This window comes from Microtus ochrogaster, unplaced genomic scaffold (assembly GCF_000317375.1).
Source record: "Microtus ochrogaster isolate Prairie Vole_2 unplaced genomic scaffold, MicOch1.0 UNK150, whole genome shotgun sequence".
NCBI lineage: Eukaryota > Metazoa > Chordata > Mammalia > Rodentia > Cricetidae > Microtus > Microtus ochrogaster.
The window spans coordinates 355874-376489 of NW_004949248.1; the positions used below are offsets into that span (position 1 = coordinate 355874).

The 20616-nt window shown below is 36.1% G+C and overlaps 1 long non-coding RNA gene across 1 annotated transcript; it reads right to left on the reverse strand.

Moving 5' to 3' along the window:
- Window positions 1-4409: 4409 nt before the first annotated feature.
- Window positions 4410-19246, reverse strand: LOC102002084. The gene is made up of 3 exons (XR_258968.2): window positions 19119-19246; window positions 6252-6384; window positions 4410-4518 (listed from the first exon to the last, which is right to left on the reverse strand). It is a non-coding gene; the product is annotated as an uncharacterized LOC102002084 (long non-coding RNA).
- Window positions 19247-20616: the final 1370 nt, after the last annotated feature.

The following is a 20616-nucleotide window of genomic DNA, read 5'->3' on the forward strand; positions in this document are numbered from 1 at the left end:
TAGAATTATATTCAAGTGTTTTTTATACATTTACTTTATGCAATTGTGAAAATGAACCATTTCAGCATTTTTAGAACTAATTTTTAGACTTTCTTGTGAAAAAAAGAGAAAAATAATTTTTCTCAGCTTATCATTAATATTAATTTCTTAGATTATTAAGAAATTTAATTACATTTTAAACAAAATAATAAGATTAAAAAAGACTTCATTTTTGTCTATATCAGACCATTTCTGAATGCCCATCACTTCCTTGGATTTCAAAGCTTAAGTCTTTTTATAGAAAAAGTCACCAATATCACTTTTGATCGACAAAATATATTATCTAACCTGAAGTAGGTCAATGAGGGGAAATCTATAGTTTAAAACCTATAAATTAAAGTAACATATTGAAAAAGTATCTCTCTCCAATGCATATGTGGCAGGGCCAAGTCTGCCCACATTCCCATAGTACTGAAGTAGAACCATACTTTTTAGAAGAAAATTTCTTATTACTAACAGCCACTGTAACAGGGTACTTTAATGCAGGCCTAGGAGCAAAAATTAAAAAACTTCTTTTTTTTTTTTTTTTTTTTTTTTTTTACAAACACAACGTTGAATGTGTCAAACAGCTACCATTAGGGAAAAAGATGTATTTTTCCCAGAGAGGTATGTTTTGACAATTTAGTTTCATTATTTATATAAGATATTCCGGTGCACTTCAGTTTGAAGTAGTATCAAGGAAGCATCATATGACTGAATGCTATTTAACACCAACCACCCCACTTCCTTTCCTGCCTTTTACAGCACAAACATCTGGAAAAAGCAACACTGACAACTTGTTTATTTTGTTGCTTGCTGTAGCAGACTGAAAATTTCCCAGAGCATCTGCTGTTTAACTTACAAACTTTGAATATCTTTCACAACATCATACATATTATCACATACTTAAGTACAGAACAGAATACAAACCATTTCAAATGCTTGAGAAATACATATTTCATCTCGCTGGTCTGACCTTTTCTGTTGAGTCAGTGTCTACATATGAGCTTGATAGATGTGTGGTGGCCTCTTTAGACACATACATCACAGAATTCCACTCTTACAATGTTATTAATGCAGCTAACATTTCAATTCTCCTCATTACAAGCACCCAGGGCGCCATGAATAATAAAAGACCAAGGGTGGCTGTCTCTCTTCTAACCTATTACAATTACTTTTGATCATAAGGATTGTCAAAATATATCTGTTAGTGCTAATGATATCCCAAGAATATTTTAAAGGGACAGAATAATGTACAGAAAGTGCCTATGTTTTCTTGAAATCTCACAATGACTTTTGATAGGGGAGTAATTAAAGGTAAGGTAGCAGTTGGTTTGGTTCCAGACCAGTATAAAATTACATACTGAATAATTATTGATAGATTATTGATTTCAAAACAGAATAGTGAATCCAGAATACTTTTAGATGATAAGGAAAAATATTTATCTGGTTAATGTTTGAAAGACATTAGAATGTTTTGAAAAAAATGTTAAGTCAATAGGAAAAATCCTACAGCTATACATTTGAATTTAAAATACACCTTTGATGTGGGAGGTCCTTCTGTCTATGTGTTGCTTTTATTAGTTAATGAATAAAGACATGGTTTTGGCCTGTGTGATAAGGCAGAGCAGAGCGAGGCAGGGAAAACTAAACTGAATGCTGGGAGAAAGAAGGTGGAGTGAGGAAAAGCTATGTAGTTCCACAGGAGACAGACACCAGAAAGTAACCCAGTAAGCCACAGCCTAGTAGCAATACACAGATGAATGGAAATGGATAAATTTAAAATATGAGTTAGCCAGGAATACACTTAAGCTATTGGCCAAAGAGTAATGCAAATAATATGGTTTCTGTGTGATTATTTCAGGGATGAGCAACCAAGAACAAACAAGAGGCCTCCTAAAACACACCTTTAAGAAACTATAGCTATTGATGAATTTTCTAAAACATTTCAAAGGACATTGGAGTACAAAAGTGAGCAGAGTAGGTTCCAGAAAGAAGTGGGATAGGAAGAAAGATGTGTGTTCCATTTCTCCATCTATTGTGGGAAGCAGGGCTACACTGGCCCAAGGAGACAATATTAAATTGTTTAGAAAAGAGAAATTACAATACAGGATATTTTCATGGAAAACTCACTAGTTTTAGTTGTGATGGCCAAGATTTGTGATGTCAGTTCACTGACAGCAGAAGAAGAATCAGGAACTTTTAGCCCGCCAGTGTCACAGGGAGTTTGTGGAGAGCCTGAACAACTCAGTGAGCCTTTATTTCAACAGAAAAAGTTACAAACACTGTGACTACAGTTTTTTTTAAAGTTCTTGCCTTATATGTAAAAACAAAAATGAAAAAAAAAAGTGGTTCAGTTCCTAGTATGAGAAAGAGAACATGGAAAAATGACTAAAAAAAAAAAGAAACTCAGCTCCAGTTAGCTGAGACAGCAGTATACATGTCTGTGATCCGAGTGATCTCAATATAATCACTCCTCACAAGGGCAGATAATTTGATGAGACTCTTGTCATTGCGATTTCATCCTGTATTTGGGAAAAGAGAGCTGTTCTCATTAATCACAACATGCTAGAAATCGCTGATAAAGATGTTCTGGGGGACCTGAGCTGTGTGGTTGAGGTGTGCAGTGTGCTGATTATTAACAAAAAGCCTAAGAAGAAAAAAAAACTGTTATAAAAACCAAAGAGGTCTCCTTCCTCCCTGCACCAAGGAGAAGGGTGAAGCTGACATAACTTAACTATGAAATACTGAATCCAGCTGACGAACGAAGTCTAAGCATATGAAAAATAATAAAAAAAAAGGTTTACTTTGGAATTCACACATGGCCTCATAAATCTAGCTAACTCTCCATGACGGGTGAGGTCATGGATCTTTGAGGACATCCTACTACTGTCACAATCTCAACCAGCATAATTTCTAAATGCATTCGAAATACTTACTCTATACACACAGATAAGTGGAGCTCTCACCACTCATCAAAGAAGCATTTTTTTTTTGTAACAGACAGTGACCATTAAGAAAACCTACAACTGACAAGTGTATGCCCATCCTCAACTGCTGTATCAGCATCACACCCACACTTGATGCTAAGAGAACATAATGGGAGATGGGGTAAGGCAAAAGCCTGTAAGACACAGAGGATGAAGTTTGTGTTCTGTTTAGCAGAATTCTTCCCCTTTTACTTTTCAAGACAGTGTTTCTCAGTGTAGTGCTGTTTGTTATGGTACTTGCTCAGTAGACCTTATTCAGCAATTTTTTTTATATTTTGACTTACAAAGTCCATTCCAACTCATGAAAACATAAAAATTGGCTTCTTTTATTAAATTTAATTAATTAATTTATTATTTATTTATTTATTTTATTAAAAATTTCCACAACCTCCTCGCCTCCCATTTCCCTCCCCCTCCCCCACTTCCTTCCCCCTCCCTCTCCAGTCCGAAGAGCAGTCAGGGTTCCCTGCCCTATGGGAAGTCCAAGGTCCTTCCTGCTCCATCCAGGTCTAGGAAGGTGAGCATCCAAACAAGCTAAGCTCCCACACAGCCAGTACATGCAGTAGGATCAAAACCCAGTGCTATTGTCCTTGGCTTCTCATCAGCCCTCATTGTCCACCATATTCAGAGAGTCCGGTTTCATCCCATGCATTTTCAGTCCCAGTCCTGCTGGCCTTGGTGAGCTCCCAATAGATCAGCCCCACTGTCTCAGTGCGTGGGCGCACCCCTGGCAGTTCTGACTTCTTTGCTCATGTTCTCCCTCCTTCTGCTCCTCAGAAACACCAATGATAGCCTTTGCTAGAGAGGATGTGGAGTAAGGGGTACACTCATCTATTGCTGGTGGGAATGCAAATTTGTGCAACCACTTTGGAAAGCAGTGTGGCGGTTTCTCAGGAAATTTGGGATCAACCTATCCCAGGACCCAGCAATAACACCCTTGGAATATACCCAAGACATGCCCTATCATACCAAATTTAATTTTTTTAAAGAAAGAAAAAAAAAAACTAAGTTTTTTTCATTGTATATACCCAATCCAAGTTCCCACTCCCTTCCCTCCTCCCATTCCTTCCACTTACCCTCCAACCCTAACCCCCATCCACTCCTCAGAAAGGGACATGGCTTTAAAGAAGGTCCAAGGCCCTCCCTACATATCTAGGCTGAACAAGGTATCCATCCAAAGAGAACAGGTTCCCCAAAAGCCAAAACAAGCATTAGGGATAAACCCTTGTGCCAATTCCAGTGGCCCCTCAGTCTGCCCCGGCCATGCAACTGTCAACCACATTCAGATGGTCTTGTTTGGTGCTATTCTTGTTTCTTCCCAGTACGTCTGGTGTTGGTGAGCTCCCATTACCTCAGGTAGACTGTTTCAGTGGGTGTACCCATCATGGTCTTTACCTCTTTGCTCAGATTTTCACTCCTCTCACTCTTCAACTGGACTTGTAGAGCTCAGTCCATTGGTTTGATGTGGGTCTCTGCCTCTGTTTCCATCAGTTGCTAGATGAAGAAGGATCTATGGTGATATTTAAGATATTCATCAGTCTGACTACAGGGCAGGCCAGTTAGGGCATCTTCTTCTCTATTGCTTAGGGTCTTAGGCGGGATCACTCTTGTGGATTCCTGGGAATTTTTCTAGAGCCAGATTTCTTGCTAACTTAATAATGGCTCCCTCATCCAAGATATTTCTTTCCTTGCTCTCATCTCTGGCCTTCCTCCATCTCAACTATCCTCACCCCTCCGATTTTTCCCTCTTCTTCCCCCCACCCTTATGTTCCCAATTTTGTCAGGTGAGCTTGTCTATTTCAACTTTCCAGGTGGATCTGTATATGTTTTTCTTACAGTTCTTGTTACTTAGCTTCTCTAGGCTCATGAACTATAGGCTCAATATCTTTTTAATAGCTTTATCTACTTACAAGTGAATACATATCATATTCATCTTTTTGGGTCTGGATTACCTCACTCTAGCCATAAACAAAGGACATTAAGCCTGTAATTCGCAAGCCTAGAGAAGCCAAATAACAAAGTGAACCCAAAGAAAAACATATAGATCCTCCTAGAAATTGGAAGCAAACAAGATTGCCAGGCAAAAGTTGGGAGCATGGGGGTGGGGGTAGGGGTGGAGGTGGGGGAAGGGGATAGGGGAAGAGAGAAGGGAGAAGAGAAAGACTTGGGAGAGCTTGGGGAAGTGGAAGGGTTGGGATGGAGGGAGGGTTGATATAGGAGCAGGGAAGAGGATATATACATTAACGGAGCCACTTTAGTGTTGGCAAGAGAATTGGCTCTTGAGGGGATCCCAGGTGTCCACAGGGATGTCCCCAGCTAGGCCCTTGGGCAGCAGAAGAGAGGGTGCCTGAACTGGCCTTGCCCCACTATCACACTGATGATTATCTCGAATATCACCATAGAATCTTCGTCTGGTGATGGATGGAGATAGAGACAGAGACCCTCATCAGAGCAATGGACTGAGTTCCCACGGTCCAATTGAAGAGCAGACAGTGGGAAAAGAGGAGCAAGGGAGTCAGGACCGCAAGGTGTTGGTCCACCTAATGAGACAGTGTGCCTGTTCTAATGGGAGCTCACCAAATCCAGCTGGACCAGGACTGAAAGAGCATGTGATCAAACTGGACTGTGGCTGACAATGGGACTGACTGAGAAGCCATCGATAAAGGCACTGGGACTTGTTTCTACTGCACGTTCTGGCTTTTTGGGACCCTGGTATATTTGGATGCACAGCTTCCTAGGCCTGGATGGAGGGGGGAGGGCCTTGGAGTTCCCATAGGACAGGATTCCCTGCCCTTCCTTAAGGAGGGAGGGGGAGGGAGGAGGGGGATTGGGGGAGTGAGAGGGGAATAGGAGGAGGGGAGGAAGTGTAAATTTTTTAATGGAAAAATAAAAAAAGAAAACAAAAACAATAGTCGTAAACACTTCTTAAAGGTTTCATCAACTCTAAATACAGGTGTCTAGGGATCAAGATTCTGCCCCATGATCCTTTGGGAAACATAGCAGAAAACTCATGTCATAGAGTATAAAATAAAATACACAATTATTGCAGTATAGCAATAAAATTTTTGATTAGAGCACACAACACTTAAAACATTGAGACCCGACTTTAATTTTCTAAAATCAATTTTAAAATAATTCTCTAATCCTCCCTCCCAGTACTGAGGACTGTTCTCCCCTGACTCATCTTCATGGATATTGTTGAGAAATACTTTGAACTGATTCATACTCTCTTAGTCTTCCTACCATTTAACACTATGTGCCTTGTTCTCTTCTTGCTTTCTTTGCTCTGGCTTGTGATATGGTGAAGAGTTTTGTTCAGCATATTTCATGTAATTCTGGTTGATCACAGTAGTCAGCAGAAAGTGGATCCAGTGGACTGTGAAAAGAATTATCCAGGCTATAATCCAACCTGTTTGTGTTATGGTAAAAAACAGCTGAAAGACACAGCATCCTTTCACAGTCTTTTTATGTTTCATTAAAACCCTTTGCTTTAAGGATATGGTGTAAAGAAAGTGGAAAGGCACTTTAGCATTATACATGCCTATAAAAGATTGTTTTTCAGCTAATTAGCAGAACTACTAAATCCTGAGATCAATGAATCACTTTACTAAATGCATTTTTCTTATTTTCACACAAGAAATGCAAGTATTTCGGTGCTAACCAACATGTATTCAATTGTTCTCAATTTATTTTAGTGAAATTTTTATCTGATATGACAAAAATATCTGGTTCAAACCACTGAAGATAGGAATAATGTATTTTGCCTCAAAGGTTTTGTGGCTTCAGTTCATTGTAGTGAGAGCCAAATGGTAGAGGTCATGATGATGATCAGGAGACAGAACGAGAATGGGCAGAGTCCACTTGTTCTCATGGTATCCCCTGGCAGGTGCTTCATGCTACTTCCATCCCTAAATATCTGGCTCTCTACTGCATCTCTATAGCTTATGATGTCACAAGTTACAGTTTTAGAAGCTACCTGCATGGATTTTGATATATATCACATGTTACCTGGTCTTTCCAACCCTTCTTTTGACAATTAAGTGGAAACATAGACCATGTAAAACATCTGACTTTCTGTCTCTTACATTTTTCAAGTCTGCAAAACAATTATAATATACATAAAACAAGAACCAATTACTAACTTAAAGAGGAGGCAGCTGTCTTCCACTGTAGGTGCAGCCGTGAGGGTGACTGAACACATGACCCTGCAATTAAAGTAATCTGTAACTCTCTTTTCAGTCCAAAGTCTGTCAAATGAGTTTAATGTGGTAGAATAGACAGCGCAAACTTTCTGGAGTTCTAGAAGCATATTGCCTATTGTTTCAGCTCAAAGCACTGGCTTTGTTTTTGTGGTTAATCTCTTCAGTGTTCCCATTCCCTAGTCACATCTTTTCTGTGCATCTTTTCTTGCAATATTCAGATAAGATTCTGAATGCCAGGCTGCCTTAACTATTTCTCTATAAGATTAATAATTCCATTATCTCTAAATTCTAACTCACATAAAATGATCAATAAGAAGATAAGGGTGGGAGGGTGTCTGTAAAAAGGTAGTGTGTATTTTCCTAATCAAGTTCCCACTAGAGTTTCTTTCTGAAATCTCATGAGTTCATTGTTGATATTCCTGTTACATTATGTTCTTTTGATTATTCACCCCAAAATCAAGAAAGATTATTCTTCAGCATTCTAACAGTTTGCAGTCTAGTTTTCCAAATATTTCCAAATTCTTTCTTTCAACCAATTCCAGAAATTTAAGCACTATATGTTCCTGTTTGGTCAAGTAAAATACCTTCACAGCAATAACTTTTGGTTATTTTTTTATGTCTGTTAGTACAAGACTTGAGAAAAACAACTTTAAAAGGCAAGTATTTATTTTGCATACACCATGGCCCGGAGAGTATGTGGAATTGGGTCAGTTTTTATCATGGAAGCTTGGGCACACAGAGAGAAAGAAAGTCCTCTGCAGGTTGATTTCTCCTCTCTCTCCTGGACATTCAGCCTGCAGAATAATACCACGTGCATTTATGACAGGTCATCCATGCTTAATTAATCTTCTCAGTTCATTTTATTATAGACATTCCCCGAGATGAGACATGAGTCTTCTAGATGGTTTCTGAACTCAATCAATCTCACATTCAAGACTAATCACAGACACATTTTCAAATTCAAATGTTTTGTTGGTGGTGGTGGTGAAATTCGTTATTGTTGTTATTATTCCAAGAATGGAAAATTGGCCAAAAATTTCTGTGAAGTGTAGGTCATCAACTTAAAACTCCATTTTATGTGGGTGAATTTTTTGTAAGATAATCTTATGGCTTAATAAGCACTTGAAAAAGAATTGCCCCAGAGAATCTCAGTTGAAGATTGCCACATTTCCCTGCTTGTTTCTACATGTCACCCAAACATCACTGCTCCGTACATGGGTCAAGAATCCTCAGCATCATTGACCTAGCTCTGAGACAACCTTATATCGAGCCAACCCTGCTTCACAGCCTCAACCTACTGTTATGACTGTTGAAAATTAGGTTGAATCGTGGTTTCTCATATTGAAGCTATGGATGGATTTGCTCTTCTAGCATGAGGCATACATACATAACTGGAACATGGAAGAAATCATAATTCTTACTCCAAAACTGCAATTATCTTGAACTTTGGCCCTCACTTATTTCTCTTTTCATTTGTGGTCTCTGCTCTACCTGCTTTCACATTTGTGAGGAGTCATGTGTCAGTGCATATTATAGAAAGAATGCATGGTTATGAATCTTAATTTTGTCCGGTTCCAAATTCCATCTTTGACTATTTAGCTGGCTTTTAATGATGATCTATATCCTTGAATTTATTCCACCATCAGGTTTTCTTCAAGAAGTTTCCTCCTGTTGGAGAACTGAAAACTGGGCATGTTTTTGTATTAATGAATTTCCTTACCTTTCAAGGATCCATACAGAAAATTGTGCCTCATAACTCTGGCATGTACACTATCTCCTTGCACCGTGGAGTCCGGCAGATGCTGGCTAACACCCAATCACAGAGTAGTAAGGGCAGGACAATGGTTGTTCCTTTTTATGCATTAGAATCCCACATTCCTTGGGCTTTATAAAAATCGCAGTCTTGTTAAAATGTGAAGGTGTCCTGAGCCATCAAACTGATAGGGTCCTTGCATGGCTTTATTCACCTGTGAGCATCCTGAAAGGCTGGCTAGTGAGAGAGACACCAAATATGAGCCAGCTGTGAGGCTTCCAGAGGCTCTTTCTGCATCCAGTCCTGGGCTAAGTTTAAACCAGGCAAAATGCCTAAAGAGATGCTGAATAGGTTGATACAAATTACATCGTCCTGCTGGTTTGAAAGCACACATTTCTAGAGTCATTAACCATAATCATCCCCAATTATAAGCCCTGTAAGTGTGCATATAGCCATCCAGTAAATGAAGCCTTTGTTTTCCTACAATATCGGTAATCTACAAAGACATTTCCTCCCCTTACCACATAGGAATTTGTGTCCTCGCTGTCCCTTTTCTTTCACCTGGCTTTGAGATTCTTATTTCTAAGACTTTATTTGTGGAAGATTAGAAGTATTTTTAATTTCAACGACAACTTGATCTTAAAGATCCTGCTTTACCTGATGCTAGGTTACAGAGTCTGCACAAATAAAAAAAGTCAGACTAGCTTTGGTTTGTCCTATTATTATGGCACATTTGAGCAAACAGAAATAATGGTCTGGGACGGAATGTTTACTAAGTAGTTAAGAGTTCTGCCTGTTTTTTTGAAGAGCAGCACCAACATAAACATAGTTCTCACAATAATTTGCAATTTCAGTTACAGAGGATGCAATACCTCTTTGGACTATGCAGGCATCTGAGTGTAGCACATTTTCACAGAGAAACACTCAAATACATATAAATTAGAAATGAAAACGATTGAAACCAAAATTCAATTATCTACTTACAGTGCAATGGGTCTCTGAAATGTCATAATATTAAGAAACAATGAGGAAAAAAAAAACACTGGCATGGAATTTCATCAAACAGTAGAAAACCTAACTAAGACATTTTCTTTTGCATTTTCTCAAAATTGCATGCTTATGTATCTGTGAATGTGCACTCATGAGTACAGGTGCACTAGAAGGCCAGAAGTGTTGAATTACTCTAAAGCTGGAGTTACAGACAGCTATGGGTTGCCCAATATGGATGGAACTCTAGCTTGGATCCCCTGGAAGAGCAGTACAAGCTCATATCTTCTGAGCCATCTCTTGAGCCCCGGATCCTTACTTTTAAGCCTTCTGTGCTAGTTGCGACAGACCATCCCAAATTGATGTGTCAGTATTTTCAGCTTTTCCATATCTTCAGTTATGATAAGATTTCCTTTCTGGTAGTAATTAAAGCCAGTTAACCTCTAACTAAGAATATTCCTTTTTTCACACCATCTTTCACTAGGCTAATTTTGCTCATTGTCAAACCTCTGGTGGAGTATGAGTTTTTGATAAGACTGCAAGGAGATTATTTTATTACCTTTTCGGTTTCATGTGTAAATAATTTGCAACTTAGGCATTTTATGAGTTTCTCAGGTATTAATTTTGTATAATTTTGCATTAGTTTTGGTGGAGGTGCGGAACGATGTGAATTTACAGACTCCCATTTCCTCTGGCTATGCTTTCACAGAAGCTTGGGTAGAATTTCACCTCTGTATCTTATAGATTTATAAATATTATATTTAAAATGATTTCTGTTCGACAAACCTATGAGAAACTGTGGCTAGAGAGATGACTAAGTGGGTAAGAGCACTTGATGCTTTTGTATAGGACCTGGGTTCAGTTTCCACCCTAGTTATTTTTCTATTGTTTTAACAAACAGCATGATCAAGGCAACGTTAAAAGGAAAGCATTTAATTTGGGGTTTATGGTTACTAATGTCCATGACAATCACAGTCATGTAAAGATCATAGCAGCAGGCAGACAGGCATGGTACTAGAGTAGTAACTGAGAGTTATATAGACAGATCCACCAATACTAGGGGGCAGGGTGACTGAGAAATGGAATATGCCTCTTATATCTCAAAGTGAACCACTGGGGTCATACCTCTTCTAACAAGACCACAAGTTTAATGATTCCTAATAGTTTCCATTAACTAGGGGCCACACACTCAAGCAACAAACATGTGAGCCTATGAGAGCCACAGTTTTCAAACGTGGAATCTCACAACCACCCATAGTTAGTTTCCATGTTTCCATAACTTCATCTTGTCTCCAAGGCTACTGCATACATATGGTACACACATGTAATCTCAGGCACACACACATACAAACAAAATAGTTGATTTTCAAATAAAGAAAGTGTGAAAGATATTTAAGTGCTTGCATTTTGAAGAAAATGCATTATTATTTATAAACAGACAGGTACATTAGAGTGTAAATAAAGCTAAAGTAAAGAAAATGATAAGTAACCCACAGGGATTATATAGTGGACTTTCTCTGATCACTAAATTCTGTGGTTATTTATTTTTAACCCAGAAGTGAACACAACTGGATTTTCTGCTTCATTTTAATCTTTATGTTGGGCTAGTTGATAGCTGAACAAGGAGTGACTATAAACCCAAGTAGACTATACTTTGTACATACAGTTGTTACCAGCATTTCAAGCCAACTCCCCCAGCTAAACAAAACTAGATACACATTATACAGGATTGTTTATTGGCTTTTAAATAACGCATTCAATACATGAGAGGAATAATGACTTGTACCTTTCCAAAATTGTACTAGTTCTCATACATTACTCATTTTATATTCCTATAACACAATTGCACATTTATGATTAGAATTATTCCTCAGCAAACTTTGCATTATCCCAGAATTAGGCTAATGCTGAAGATAGTCATGCGGATTTCAAGTCATATTTGTGTCTATAGCTTTCTTCTTTTTATTCTGTCATAATTTCTAATTATCACATTTTCAAGTGAGAGAAATGGGAGGTCTACTGTTTTGTCTCATTATGTTTATGTCTGTTATAGTGAGTCGGTGTCTGCAGGTGCCCATGGGGGCCATAGGAGAGGACATCAGATCCCCTTGGAGCTGGAGTTAGAGATTGCTTTGAGTTACCCAATATGGATGCTAGGGACCAAATATAGGTCCTCTGGAAGATCAATAAATATTCTAGTCTAGTATAAAATTTAATGCATTTATCAATTGAAGTATATAATCATATCTAGGTGATGGTGGCACACGCCTTTTATCCCAGCCCTCAGAAGCTAGAGGCAGTTAGATTTCTGTGAGTTCAAGGCTAGCCTGGTCTACAGAGTGAGTTCCAGGACAGCCAGGACTGTTTCACAGAGAAATACTGTCTAAAAACAACAGCAACAAAAAAGCACACCAAATGCGTGTAATCATAGACAGTTATAAGTAGTCACGTGGAATCCTATAAATCAAAAACAATACATAAAACAATGAGAAAACTGATAATAACTACTTTTAAGGGTAAATACTTAGTTGGCTTCTTTATTTTTATTTTATCATGATTACTACTTTTATCTTTTTGCTGGTGCTGGTGATTGAACCTTGGGCCTTTATACATGGAGGAAAGCATAAAGGTAACAGAATTACACCTTTATTCCCATCTTGCTATTTAGAATAATTAAAAACAGCTAGCCACATACAAGGCTGGTCTTCCAACAATATGACAAAAATTTGTTTTGCTTTAGCTTGGAAGCGAAATATTTCCTCAAGCTCCAGATGTAAGCAGCCTAGGATTACTAAGTTGTAGTGTCATAGATGACATTTCCTAGGTGTCTTTAGGTCCTTAGGTCCATCAGAGGGCATTGTGAGGACCTAGGTTATAAATTCACAAAATCTGTCTATCTCTACCTGCCTGTAGGAAGTGGACTCTGTGCTTCAGTCAGAATTATGTATTACTCTCTGGTGTAATAAATATTTAAAATATTTTAAATCACCTTTTAAACTGCATATTACATGAAGTCATTGTGTTATACATTTTAAATCTCAGTATCTTATTTTATATATGTATTACCAAAGGCTTATTTTTGTGGTAAATTATTGGAATAAAATTCTCACCTCTTTTGTTAATGCATTGCTACTTTATATATAATAAAACTGAAGAAACAGTTTTCATATAAGTTATCAAATATTACACAGAAGATAAAGGTATCAACACTTTCCATCAAGGACAAGAATTTTACACAGAAAAAGTTTTGGTTTTTCTTTAGAGAATTTTGGTAACTTCATGATTATATGAACAAAAAAATTATATAAGCAAAATTTGTTCAGAAAATTTACTAAAGTGGCTATGTATAAACCATAATAAAATGTTTCAGAACAACAAAATTATTTTAATTTTAAAGTACTTTATTTATGTATGTGTGTGGTGTGTCTGCCTCTACGTGTGAATGAAAGTGTCTGTGTACTTTCAGAGGCCAGAAGTGGATGTCAGATATCCTTTAGCTGGAGTTACAGCTGGTTTTGAACAGTTAGATGCTTATGGTAGCAACTGAACTTTGAAATGCTAAGCCATCTGTCCAACCCCTTGAGTTATATTTAATTTTATATTTTTAGGATCTGCTAGTTGAGTTTTAAAATTCAGGTTTTGGAGACTAAAATCATACATACTGGTAAGTCCATTCAGAAATCAGACCTACTTCATTATCTGGAAGTTTTTATTCAGATCATTCTCCCATCTGGACCAGAGGTCTACTGCTGTTAAGGCTTTAATGAAAACTACTGAACTCTGGAACAAACCATTAGGCAGCAAGCCTTTTGTACATATTTGAACTTCTAAATGTTTATATTTCAAAACTGTTGGACTGTATGATGCCCTGCTATTGTAGCAGAGAACCACAAATAGAATTTCAACACATATGACGAGTTTCACAAGATGTAAGGAAATATACTTTACCAGATGTCATGTAGTAATGCGTTACTGTGCTAGATGCCTGCGATTGGGGAATGTTATGTGGAAATAACTTCACATTGATGGTTACATCCATCTAGATAAGCAAAGGAGCACTTTAAACAAATCTTTCCACCCCAAAGCTTAGACACAGGTTAATAATGTGTGCCCAGGGAAAGTGAAAAGGATAGATAATCAAATTAGAAAGAATCACACAGAATTGGGACGAGTAAGCAAGGGTTCAAAGCATGTTGGTCTACTGCCTTGCACAGCTGTTTTCCTTTTTTCCAGCATGTGTTTTCCCCTTTAGGAAATAAAATTGTCAAGGGTGTGGAGAGCTTCCAATGTTTATACAAATGTTGCCTCCAGGGTTTTATCCCTGATAGTTCAGGGCACTTATTGCTAATCCTGACTTCTGAGGGTCTATCTCAGATTGACAGAAAAAAAATCTCAAATGAGAAAGTCTAAATAGGTGCAAATTTACAGATAATTTCTATGCATATGGAGTTTAATAAGCATTGGGATGGAAACCATGTTGAACCCTTCAAAATAAGAATTAATTGGACTTTATTCTTGGTATAGGCTAAGTTAAAAAAAATCCTAACAACTAAATGCACATTTTAAAAAGCAGCTATGACACAAAGTTCAACCAATATGTATAGTGTTCCATATTAATATATGCATAACTTCTTCCTTCCCTGAGCCTTTTCAAACCACACCTAAGAATAATGTTTAATGAGACAGGTGAGGATAGAGGAAAAAGGAGAAATCAAACAATAAATATTTTAAAGTTTTAGAGTTACAAGAACAAATTATATAATCATCATAGTGATGCAGAAAATGTAATTTACTCTTAGCCTGGAGTAGAATATATGAAAGAATTCGTGTTTTTATGACATATCCAAATACAATCTAGCATAAGAATTTAGCTCATGTATCCTTATCAACTCTAACTTTGCCACATGATTCCCAACCAATCCCTCCTCTTGAAAATCAGCTGCAAATGTGGCATAAAACTCCCTGCATCTCACTACTGAAGCAAATGCTAGCAAGAAGAAAAACACCTAAATGGCACCCAGCCCCCAGATCTTTGGAATGCATATAATGGGTCCTCACTTATTTTCTTATGGCCATCATCAGACCATTAGTATTTCATCACTGTGGTAACCTTGTGCTTCCTGGAATCCTATTACTCAATTTTAGATACAATCTCAATACTCTACACCAAGTCATTCACGCCTACTGATGCAAGAGAACCTAAACCATAACTTAGCCACAGAAGAAGTTGGAGGATAAATACAATATATTTATTACAAGTTAAAGAATTCAAGTGAAGATTTGATGTTTTCAAGCTTCATTCTGACCCTGAAAAGCAGCCAAAATCACAGTGTTTTTAAAAATTATTTATTCAATGTTTCATGAAAACAAAATCTTTTTACATAATGACAATGCCTTTTATTTATGTTGTATATTTTGGTTTTGAAAATGCTTTTACTTGGGATTATTTATTTGTTCCAAAATAGAATCAAGTATAATAAGCAAGATATGTATATATAATAGACATTTTAATATTATGGGAGATGAATAGGAAAGATACCTTAAGTTCTAAAAAACAATAGCAATTAAAAAAAATAGATTCCAGTTCTTCACAATTTTGTTGAAATATAAATATAAATTCCAACTCCTGTATCAAAAATGATTATAGTAGTTAATAATAAAGATGATGCTGGGCACATTACTTATCTTTGCAAGATATACTTATTGCGCCACAATATTATGTTAATTTGCATATCATTTTATATGAAGAAACATATGCTTAAAATAAATCAATAAGATGATTTATGACTATCAAAACATTTTATTAATTATGCAGCTTAACATCATGTATAAGTAAAGAACAACCAAAATTAAAAGTTACAATAAAACTAAAAATGTAAACATGATATTGACAAATTTATTTCACTTGTTCTTTCTGATATCATATGGCATTGAGTAGATTAGTTGTTCACTGACATTGAAAAAAATTTAACAAAAGTTTCTCTAAAGAATGGATCAGTGTTGGGGTTTGAACTGAGAATGAGCAGATGAAATAAAACTATTTATTATGCCTGTCTCTTTCACATAAAAGCTACTAGATGGATATTACATTTTACATGATCTTGCTTAGATATACTCAACCAAAAAAAAAAAACCAAGCTGTACTATTATAAACACTGAATAATTTGAAGGTTGAAAACATTCCATTTTCTCTTTAAAAAAGCTGCAGCATATAACACATGTAAGTAACCATTCACAGATGGATTTAGGGACTAATCAAGAAGAAACTGAGAGTATTGCTCCAAAAGAAAGATTGTCTTTTGATATCTAAATAAAGTTCAGGTAAAGACAATATTAAGAAATGACTTGGAATTGGAGTCTAATTCCAGGACAGGGAGTTGAGATTTGCATAACATTGCATGCATATAAAATCATCCCTTTTATTTCAACTCAGCTGTGAATGAGAACATTGAATCTGATCATGTGAAAACCAGACCAGAAAGTCATTGGAATGGCAAAAATCCAACAAGTGATTGGAACACTTAACTAACTCACCAACCACTAACAGTCTGCTTTCTATTTGTTTGTTTTGTTTGACTTAGTTTTACAGTAGCATTTTATTGATGGGGATCTGTACTTATGAAATATCCCTAGAGATAAACATAACATAAAGTCACTCTTCAAAGAATAATAAATGACCTCTGACTAGGGCTTACTTTACAATGGTATTTACTTTCCAGAGAAATCAAAGTCCCAGATATATTTAGAAGTCAGTGTTTATAAAGAAAAATAAAATATTTTTCTCAACAATTTGTGCAGTATTTACTGTCAAACCCAAGATATTATTTAGGCCAAATTTCAACCACAATATAATTTAAAAGGAAGACTGTTCTGTTATGTGGAGGCTAACAGGTATAATCTGTTAATATTGAAATGACAGATCTGTGGATATTCTTTCTGGAAACAGAAATACTGCACAAGCATGTAAACATTTCCACAGAGAAAAGCCAACACTGTAATACTGAAAATTTCACCAGGAAAGTCTGAATGAGCCACTCTGTATTTTCTGTGACATTTATGATGAAATTTTGGATGAATCCTAGTGGGAACTAAACTGATATTTGGCAAGTGGCATTTCAGAGTAGGAAATTAAATTACAAAGATCCTGAATGAGGTACCGTAGAACCAAAGGATTGGCATGAGCTAATGCTCCAAAGTCATTTCCACTCAATTCTCTGAAGGATCATCCCACAGTCTATGCAGAAAGCCCAGTATTTCCATAGTAATTAGCAGAAGTTAATCCAGATGAGTGTCTGTGCAGTGAATACACGGACTCACAGAATGTCACATATCTCTCGTGAAGAAGAAGAATGTCATGCATGCAGATCAATCACCACGACAAGAGGCAGAGAAGGAATGGTGCTCTGCCCTGACCACCTGCAATACAATTTTCCTTAGCAAATATCACTCAGGAAGCATTCTCCATAACCCCAGTGTGGAAAGTGTATAATCAGCAGTGTTTGGAACTCTACAAGGAAAATAAGTTTACCTAATGCCTTTCTTGTCTCCAACCCATTTATCAGAATTCTAGTGTATTGCAAATGAGGTTTGCATAATTTAAGCTTATGTATATCACACCATTCCCTAAGTTAAGAAGAAGCAAAATTGGAGCCTACCAGAAATGGAAAACACACAGAATGGAAGTAAATGTTCAGAGCTGCATGTAGTTCTATGATAAGCAATAGAATTTTTATCAATCGTATTGAAGAAAGTGTAGGTTACAAATGAAAGTTTCTGACTGCCATGTGTCATCAACGTCTACATTATCAAGCTATTACTAACAATAAAACTACAAGTTCAGTTTTTGTTTTATTTATGTTATCATTGGTTTTTAAAGAATATTATTCTGATATGGCTTAGTTGTGTGAATGTGGGCAAATCAAATGACTTTCCTTGTGTTTTAGGTTCCATGGCTATGAAATATAGATCTCCATGGCTAATTCTATCCTTAATGTCTTCAGAACAGTTGGTGATATCAAATTTTAAAAAGTAGTAATGTACCAAATCATATTCTCAACCTTATTCACTTTCAGAATTTAGCAAGAAATTAACTGTACGTTCTATGCAATTGTGTCAGTAAAATTCTCAAGGATGTTTATCATGCCAAATGTAGTCTGATATTATAAAAAAAATCACAAAAACAACTGTGTGCTATTTGGAGAGGTAGAAAGGCAGCTATGATTTCTGCAAGCACATGTAAACAACGACTCCTTTTCTCTCTTGGTCTTTTCTGCTATTGAAATAATTTATCAACACCTCCAGATTTATACACATTTCATGTATCCAAATATATATCCAATTTCAAATACATATATTTCAAATATATTTTATGTACCCAGCATTCTTCTCATTCATCATGTCATACAGAAGTACTCGGAAATTCTTATTATTTAAGTCTCTCAAGATAATAGTATCTTCTATTCTCATAATATTTCATTCATCAGTTTATCACCATTTATTAATATATTATAGTAATTCAACTTCAATCACCTACTAATTATTATTATCTATGGCTTTTCTCCAGTTTCACAAGTAAGACAGTCTTCAAATTCCCAAGACTAACAAATCTGATCTGAATTTGCATTTAATTTGGTTATGTTGCTAAGCATAAGTAAATATTTATAGATGGACCTGTTCTTATTCAGGGTGGGCACCAATCTTCCCATTAATGAGACTCCACTAATCCTGATTGTAGTACTAAAAAGTTGCATCATGCATGTTAGATAAGAAAGAGAACTGAATGTGTGAATACAGCTGTGTCTATGTCTCCAGATGTAAAAATCAATATACTCTCATTGGCTTTTCCTTCTATTCTCAAGCAAGCCCAGTTTGTACACTGCTGTTGTTCTCATTCTGTCCTCAGAACCATTCAGGCATCCCATCTGCAAGAAATCTAAGGGATTTGGCAATGTGTTAATATTAAGAGCTATCCTTAAAACTTATATTTAGTAAATTTGTTTTTTTTCAAACTATACAATTTCACATTTCAAAGTATTGTCATATCAATAAAACATAAGCAACTTTAACTCAAGTATTTCATGTTTCACCTCTGTATTCTGTCAGCTTTATTCTTGTGATGGGGAGATTGAAATCATCTCTCCAAAGTGCATTTTTGCAAGTAACTGTTACCTTGAATCACGCTGAAGTGAGTCACTAAACTGCATAGTGCTTTCCTGTGCCTCAGTAGGGATTGAGTCATGCTGAAGTGAACAGTGCATTCATATGCAGCAGTGCGGGACAAAGCCTATATTAAGATGAAAAAGAAATACCTACTAAGATACATGTTCAAAACTTAATACATGTTAATTTGTAAAACACATTTAATGTATGATCTTATATACATTAAACCTGTAAGATATATATATATGTGTGTGTGTGTGTGTATGATATAATTAAAAAATACCATTTATAAATTATGTGTAATAATGTCTTAATTCTTTATTCTACTTCTCTTATAAAGAGGTAATAAGTTTACCCATTTATTCTCAGTTCTCCAATGACTGCCTTTCTTGTCCAGAATGAATGTCAGTTTTCACAAAGGTTATAGGCTGTGCAGAAAATACCATCCTCATATTGCACTCCATCTGTACAGGCTGTCCCGTTCTTACCCACACATATCACAACTGGGCAGAATACACATATGTTTCTTGCTTTGAGAGTTAAGTCCCTCAAACAAATATTACCTCTACCAGGGCAAGCACGGTATCTTATTTTCTGTTAGGTCCATGCTGGTGTTGAGAATTCACATTTATTCAATCTATTATGATTTTACACAAACAAACTTCTTAGAATTCCTTCTGGGAGATGCAGCTTTAAGCAATTACCTAAAATCCACGGACAATTTTCAACCTTATCTTCTTTAATCATTTTTAAAATAAATAAAATAGCTCATCCTAACTGGTTACATTTTTTCCCATATGCAGCAAATGCTGATTCAAGAATGAGCTATACATGTATTCAAATGAAGAAAGTTGAAGAAGTTATGGTCTTAAGTAGACCTCTTAGCCATATTGACATTTATTTCCTTTAAATTGCTTTATAAATATACACCTCTTAAAATGTGAACTTAAGTACTTTATCAAAAAATTTAGAAATATTTTTAATAAGATGAACATACAGACGGCCAGCCACTCTATAGGCAGAATCCATTTGTCAGAGATGTTTCTTTTAAATTCTTTATGTATCTAAGCTTTCATCATAATGTGGCTTCTAAATAGTGGACTGATTTTGGATATTCAGCTTTCTTTTCATAAACTTCTATCTCAAAGAAATTTAATTGAACTAGATTTGAACTACCAAATGTCATAAAAGGGATAATAATTTCAGGATTATTTTCAGCCTCAAATATATTTCCACTCATTATGTCCTCTATTTGATGTTGCATTAAACTGAGAAAAGGTGATTTGGACATGCCATTAAGTTCACCACAGCTTAAAATCAACATAGTGGATAAAAATGTTATTCTTTAAGTATCTTAGAATAGAATACAGCCTGGCATGGATTGTAATAAGTCCATTATGCTTCATATTGATAAGAAAGCTTGTCAATCATTAAAATATTTCAGAAATATATTACATTCATTGGTTTATTTTAAAATATGGACAATAAAAATAAAATTCAGCTTGTA